The sequence below is a fragment of the Pollachius pollachius genome (genome assembly GCF_949987615.1).
Source record: "Pollachius pollachius genome assembly, chromosome: 4".
In the NCBI taxonomy this organism is placed as follows: domain Eukaryota; kingdom Metazoa; phylum Chordata; class Actinopteri; order Gadiformes; family Gadidae; genus Pollachius; species Pollachius pollachius.
Window position 1 is genome coordinate 33,870,734 of NC_136937.1, and position 8,306 is coordinate 33,879,039.

Sequence of the window (8,306 nt, forward strand, 5' to 3'; positions counted from 1 at the left end):
AATTTTGTTTCATGGTATTGTTACGCGTTCACAGGAAAATAAAAGTAAGACGGACGATAAAAAGCGACAGTGTTACCAATTACGTTTTATTAGACGACGGACTAAAGGTTTTATGTTGATGACTGCTTAAAAGCTGTTAAAACTGGGGAGCAAGCAACATATCTCTATGAGAACCACACACCTGTGCGCCAAAGGGGGATTTCGGCTCAATAAATGGGTGAGCAACCATCGCTCCGTCCTGGCAGCCATCCCTGTAGACCAGCTTCCCATGGAAAGGGCGCTTGGTGCTCAATGGAATGTAAAACAGGATACCTTCACGTTCAATGTTGAGGTAAAACCCCACTCAGTGACCAGACGAGGCCTTCTGTCCATAGTAAGCTCAATATATTACCCCCATGGCTTCCTGCCACCAGTTATTCTCCCTGCAAGACAAATCTTGCAGGGGTTGTGCAAAACGAAGCTGGGTTGGGATGACCAAATCCCGCAAGAAATGGCTCAAGTGTGGCAAAAGTGGCCATCACTGGGGCACAGGAACAGACTTCTGGCTGGAAAAGAGTGACAGTTTTTATCACAGTTTAAATCCTTTTGCATTAGACTTGTTGGCTATGCCAGCTGCTCAAGCTTTTGCAGAGAGGGTATTCAGCATCACAGGTGACCTCACAAGAGGACGCGCAACCGAGGAAGGGTCACATTGGAGCGAAGTGCTTTCCTTAAAGTGAACAGAGAGAAATAGAACTGTTGTATTCACTGTTATTTACAGCATTTCCTGTAGTAGTATATGCACAACTTGATTGGTATTTGCTTTATTTTTTGTTTAATATGCATTACAGATTAGCATGTTATTCACTTGTCTTGAGTTGAGCTCATTGATACTATCTCATTGTACCACTTTTTATTTATTAACAGAACAATATTTCATTTTGTGTGCAATGACATTACAACCAATGCCTATTTTCTTTTACATATTTTTTTGTTTTTCTTTTCAAATCTCTTTGATTTTGCACACAATGCACAGTAACATAAGATGATGTGTAGAGAATTGTGTGTTTTTTAAGTTTAATGTGATATTTAACGGTATTTTCAATGCTGAGAGCAGGTTATTTTATTTCCTTGAAGATTAGGGAGTATTCTTTGGCCATGTGTGCAATGGCATTACAGCCAATACATATTTTATTTTACACACACACACACACACACACACACACACACACACACACACGGTGGCGGAGTGGTAATCGGTAGAGTCGGGAGAATTCCCGGTGGGCCGTTAAAATTTTGTTCACCTTGCTAACAACTGAATTACTTACAACTGACCATCAATTGAGACTTCAATAAAAGAAGATAAAGAGGAAACAGTTTTTTTATTGAGTGAAACCCAGTAGGAACGCTGAGTGGATTCACCTCTTTCAAGTGGAGAATGCACAAAAAGGGAGAGAACATGACAGTGAAAAACCGCTAGAACTGGAAAACTGGCCAGGACATAGTTCAGGAGCTTAAAGCTAGAACAGCAGAGGCCATAACCTGAAATCCTGGGAAGCAACAATAAAGCACCAAAACAACAATAAAGCACCATTGGGGAGTTGCACTTACCTCCACTTTCCTAGTTCACAACTGAACAACCCGTAGCAAGACATAATCATGGCTGATGAAGCAGCTGAAAAATCAGTTGAACAACTAAAGTTCGAGAGAACTACATCCAAAAGAGTATTAACCCAGCAACTGACCATCAATGGAGACATCAATAAAATAAAATAAAGAGGAAACAGTTTGTTTATTGAGTGAAACCCAGTAGGAACACTGAGTGGATACACCTATCTGTTTTAAGTGGAGAATGCACAAAAAAGGGAGAGAACTTGACTTGAATATATATTGTGACACAATTCACACATTTATACCAACAGTCCACATATGTCCATGGCGATTAGAGAAGCTTCTTTCTCACAAAAGGGTGGGATCCTGACCCCAGGGAGGCCCCCAGGTATTCGAGAAACCAATTAGAGAGGCTTCTTTCTCATCATAGGGAGGGATCCTGAGCCTAGGGAGGCGTCCAGCTCATACAGGAAGCCATCCATCATGTATCAATTCTAGAGATACGAGCGGCCCAAGTGTTCGAGAAACCCAGACGCTCAAGGCCACAAGAACAAGTGTAATTCCCGCTTATAGCCACAAGAGATCAGCACCAAGCCACAAACTATGTTGCAATGCCAACACATAGCCCCAAGGGATTAGCGCAGAGTACACATACAGGTATCCAGGAGGCGGGAGTTCAGCACCATGCTTAGCCAATCAGAGCACATACCTGAGTCCACGCCTGCCCAGTATTAAAGTCACAACACTTACCTCAGGGGGCCACAACGCTCCAGGTAACGCATCCATCAGATGCCCTACTAAGTGTATCTCCACGCGTGCATAATACAATTATGCAGCGGAGGCTGAATTTGACAACCGTAGCCTACATGTAGTCTAACTCTAGTCTATATACACGTCAAATGTATGATATGCTATAGGCCTACGTATAGCCTAGTTTTTATGTTAGAAATATTTTAATATTGCCTGGTTTTACCTGATCCACATTGGCAGAAGTGGATTTTCAATGGTCAGATACAGAGCTTGTTATATACATCTTGCTATTATAATGTATCTGTCTGATCTTATTTGCTGTAGTCGTAGATGGAAGGTTAAAAAATGTCACACAATCGGTACTTACTGCAGGCTCTCATTTGCAAGTGCACTGATTGCGTGCCAGTCTCCGACTATACACCTGAAATTTATTCAGTTGATTGCTCTTCTAAGTGCGCCAGATAAGTGCAAATTATTGTTGTGTTTGCATTGTAATGCACAACCTTGCCTCTCCTTGTTATAAGACAACGTGCATCCAAACAACTTTAGCCAATGCATCCCCCTATGTCAGTGTTCCGTATGATACGAATACGATATATCGGATTATCGTGTGTGTTTTGTCATGTAGGCTAAAGATAAAGACTGAGTGTCTTGACTTGCGTCCATGAAATATTGTAATGTAATTGGCCTACTGCGTATTGAGAAGCGCTCGGCGGCACGCCGCCCCGCTATCCTTCAGGTCGCTGTCCTATTGCCAAGCGCCGCCGCCCCGCTATCCTTCAGGTTGCTTTCCTATTGCCTAGCACCAGTCCGCTGGCTTGTTATTGTTTAACCCTCATCGGCGCATGCGCCGTCGCCTGCCTTTCCTTTTTTTTGTTGTTTTCCTGCCTGTCTCCGTGCGCGCTCCCCGCTCCCCTGTGTGGATCCTCAGTAAAGTTATGTTCGACTACTATACTCTCGGTTGTGAGTTTTTCCTAACTACTGGCGTGGTGGCAGCGCAAATTCACTGAACCCAGCCTCACAATTGAAACATCTCCAACTCCGACGAACAAGTCATCAACCGAGAAGGTAGTTTGAGATCCTCTCCATCTGCGTAATGGCGACTAACAACCGTGCACCTAAACAGTGGTGCAGAGTCTCCAAACAAGAGACTCTGAATTCTTTTGAAAACTGGAAGCAAAACCTACTATACACACTCTCTTTGGACCCATTGTTTGCTCCACTTCTCGTCGAGGGGGCGACGTGGGCTAAGAAGAGTAGAACTGCCGTTCTCAGAGGATTCCGGGACAATGGTGAGCAAATTGCTGAAGCTCGCAGGCGAACTGCTCAACAGAAAGTGAGCCATTTAGAACTGATGCTAGGTCAGATTGCTAACTATTGCCCTGTGATTTCACGTAACACCATTGTTCGAAATTCCACATCAATAGATGGTATCTGGCAAGCCATTCGACTACATTACGGTTTCCAGACAACTGGCGCTCAGCTAATTGATTTTGTGGACATTCACTTAGAAACTGACGAGCGACCTGAAGATCTATATCAGCGCCTTATGGCATTTACAGAGGATAGCCTCCTCAAAGCTCGTGTGTTGACTCACCATGGCGAAACTCTAGCTGAGGATGAAGAGCTGTCCCCATCCCTTGAGAACTTTGTAGTTGTGACATGGCTACGCTTAATTCATACTGGCTTACCCAAACTTATCAAACAACGCTACGGCACTGAATTACGCACACGTACATTGGCTTCTATCAAACCAGAGATTTCCCGAGCTCTTGACTCCCTCCTGAATGAAATCCGCACAGCTGACGATGCCAAAATCATGCGTGCGGCTGCCACTAGCCGCACATACAGTAGCTCATTGCCACGCAAGCCCCCATTCGGTGCTTCCCCTAGAATGCCGATGAGAATGAGCCCCCATGAGAAATCATGCCCTCTCTGCAAACAAGCAGGCCGCCAGGGCAACACACACTTCCTCAGCGCATGCAAGTACTTGCCCGAACAGGACCGTAGATTCATGCTGAAGGCAAGACAGATTGTCTCTGTGCTTGACAAGGATCCTGACGACACAGCCGTGTACCATGAGTATCCTGATGAGCCACTTCCTCACGAGTGCCCTGAGCCGACACAGCCCCACACTGCTCGCGCTGTACAAGTTCGGCAATCTCCATACATCGACACCTTTTGCAAACACCACCATGCACGCATTATTCTTGACACTGGTGCTACGTGCAACATGATAAGACTGTCAGCGGCACGCCGCCTTGGTGCTCTTGTGACCCCGAGCTCCCAGTCGGCTCACCAGGCCGACGGTTCCTCTCCCATGAAGGTGGTAGGAGAGACCCGCCTCGCGTTTTGTCGTGACTCAAATGAATTCCACTTTGACGGCCTCGTATTTGAACACTTGGATGTGGACATACTGGCAGGCACCCCCCTCATGTCCTCAAATGACATTTCTGTGCGTCCTGCTAAAAGACTGGTCACCGTAGCCGATGGTACAGCATTCCCCTAGGGCTCCGCTGACACCCAACTCACCAGGAACGCTGTCCGCCGCACCATACTGTTGCGTGCCCCTCCCACTTCAACCACCATTTGACCGGGTGAGTTTGTGGAGATATGCCTCCCACCATCCGTCCGATTCGGCATATGTCTTGGAACCCCGCCTGGATGCGCACAGTGCGCGCAAGTGTGAAATGTCACATGCCTGGCCTCACCCTGGAGTGATATCAAGCGTTGCAGGAGGGGTCCGCATCCCGAACCTCTCGAGTGAGCCTCATGTCTTGAAGCGCCACCAGCACTTCTGCCAAGTGGATCCCCTCTCACCACCGTCCACACCACACCCAGCACCGGACTCTTACACTATCACGCCCATAGTCAGACACCTCCCTGTGCTGACTACAGGTGTTAAACACTCCCGGGGCATCCAAGTGGATCCAGACAACCTACTCCCTCCCGGCTTTAAAGATAGGTTTCATACCTTGCTGGACGAACATGATGAGGTTTTCAACCCTGCTATCTCGGGTTACAATGGCGCTGTAGGCCCATTCAAATCCAAAGTGAACATGGGTCCGGTTGAGCCTCCACAACGCAAAGGCCGCTTACCCTTATATGGCAGAGACAAACTTACCGAGTTGCAACAGAAGTTCGATGAGCTGGAGAGTCTGGGGGTCTTCCGACGCCCAGAGGATGTAGGTGTGTCAGTGGAATATCTCAACCCTTCCTTCCTAGTCAGGAAACAGAGTGGCGGTTATCGTCTGGTGACTGCTTTTGCTGATGTTGGCCGATATTCAAAACCCCAGCCATCTCTAATGCCTGATGTGGACAGCACCATACGTCAAATTGCTCAGTGGAGACACCTGATAGCGACTGATTTGACAAATGCCTTCTACCAAATACCACTGTCGCACGAATCCATGAAATACTGTGGCGTTGTCACTCCCGTCCGAGGAGTCCGTGTCTATGCACGCTCGGCTATGGGCATGCCTGGATCAGAGACGGCTCTCGAAGAACTCATGTGCCGTGTGCTGGGTGATCTGCTTCAAGCCGGTGTGGTGGCGAAGCTCGCTGATGATTTGTATTGTGGCGGCAACTCCCCAGAGGAGCTGGTGAATAACTGGTCCTCGGTCCTACATGCTCTGAGACGCTGCAACCTGCGCCTTTCGGCGTCAAAGACTGTCATTAACCCTCACTCTACAAACGTGCTGGGGTGGGTGTGGTCCCAGGGTAAGCTTCAGCCAAGCCCCCATCGAGTGTCCACACTAGCTGCTTGTGAGCCTCCGAAGACAGTAGGAGGCATGAAGTCTTTCATTGGAGTGGTTAAGGTAATGGCCCGTGTGATCCGACACTGCTCTGCCCTCCTTGCTCCTCTGGACGATGCTATCGCAGGGAAGACGTCACAGGAGAACATTACTTAGACTGAAGAAATACACTGTGCCTTCAGGAAAGTTAAGGAGTGCCTCTCCTCCAGCCGCTCAGTCACGCTGCCACGTCCAGATGATCAGCTATGGATTGTGTCTGATGGCGCCGTTAGGAGACCTGGCATAGCCGCTACCCTGTACATAATGCGCAACAAAAAGCTTGCCCTTGCTGGTTTTTCAGCGCTAAGTTACGTAACCATCAATTAACATGGCTGCCCTGTGAGGTGGAGGCTCTTGCCATTGCTGCAGCTGTCAAACACTTTGGTCCCTACATCATTCAGTCATCGCACAGGGCCTGTGTCCTGACCGACAGCAAACCATGTGTGCAAGCCTATGAGAAGCTTTGCAGGGGTGAGTTCTCTGCTAGTCCCCGTGTGTCTACATTCCTCTCCACGGCAAGCAGGTTCCAAGTATCGGTCCGACATGTGGCTGCCGCTGCCATTCTCCCATCTGACTTTGCCAGCCGTAACCCTCCTGACTGCACTGACATGGCGTGCCAAGTGTGCAGCTTTGTGCAACGGACTCAGGACTCAGTCGTGCGCTTGCTGTCCAGTGATGATATCCTGGCTGGTCGCGCAAGACTTCTGTGCACGAGCAGGACAGCATGGCGGTCCCTACAGTCTGAATGCTCTGATCTGCGTCGCACCCATGCTCATCTCACTCAAGGGACACGGCCGTCTAAGAAGATGACCAAAATCAAGGACATCAAAAGATACCTTAGCATAGCGTCCATAGCCAGTGATGGCGTGCTCATTGTGAAACGTGATGAGCCTCTCTCCCCATCGAGGGAGTGCATCATTGTCCCCAGACAGGTTCTGGATGGCCTGGTGACCGCTTTACACTTGCAGCTTAGTCACCCAACGGCGAATCAGCTCAGGAAGACAGTAGGGAGATACTTCTTTGCCCTTGACCTCGACAAGTCTGTCAGCCGGGTTACTGATGGCTGTCATTCCTGTGCTGCCCTTCGTCACACCCCCCAGGTCATTGTGGAACAGTCATCGTCTGATCCCCCAGCTGCTGTCGGCATCACCTTCGCCGCTGACGTCATGAAGCGAGCACGTCAGTTAGTGCTAGTGGTATGTGAGTGTGTGACATCCTTTACAGTGGCCATGCTCGTGGAGGATGAGGGTAGCCAGACCCTGCGGGATGGACTCATCAGGCTATGTGTGGAATTGCGCCCCCTAGATGGTCCATTTGCCGTGATCCGGACAGACCCAGCCCCTGCCTTTAGGGCCCTGGTCACCGACTCGCTCCTTGCCCAGCACAGAATTTCACTGGAGCTGGGGCGAGCGAAGAACCTTAATAAAAACCCTGTCGCAGAGAAGGCAGTGCAGGAGTTAGAGGAGGAACTGCTCCGGCAGCAGCCACGGGGTGGTCCTATATCAGCGAGACTCTTGGCCATAGCGACCGCTTGCTTGAACTCCAGACTCCGTCCATGTGGCCTGTCTGCCCGGGAAATGTGGACACAGAGAGACCAGTTCACCTGCACTCAGTTGCCCCTAGCTGATGAGGAGCTTATACGCAGACAACACGATGTGCGGAGCAAGAATCACGCCCACAGTGAGAAATCTAAGGCCCCTCATGGGAGGACCTTGGTCCCCTCTCCAATCGAGGTTGGCGATCTAGTTTACATTCGCACTGACCGCAACAAAGCATGCAGCCGCGACCGATATCTCGTCGTTTCCAACGAGGGTCTCTGGTGTGGTCTGCGCAAGTTCGCCGGATCACAACTTAGGAACTTCACCTATCGAGTCAAGTCGACGGACTGTTACAAAGTCCCTGTCACCTGCCATGATGGCTTTCGGTCCACCAGCTACGATGACGTATCTGACGACGACAGTCCTAGGTCCCCGGCTGCGCCTCAGGTGGAACCCCCCGTGCCGCCTGCTATTCCCCCTGAAATAGTGTGTAGGTGTGTTGGGCTCCTACGCGTGACGCTTAGCCGCGATAGCCAATCAGCGTTGAGCTTGACCCGATGTCACTGGCAGAGTGATGGAGGATTCACAGAAGCAGAAAGAACATGGACGACCAAGTCAACGTTTCACTGGGTGC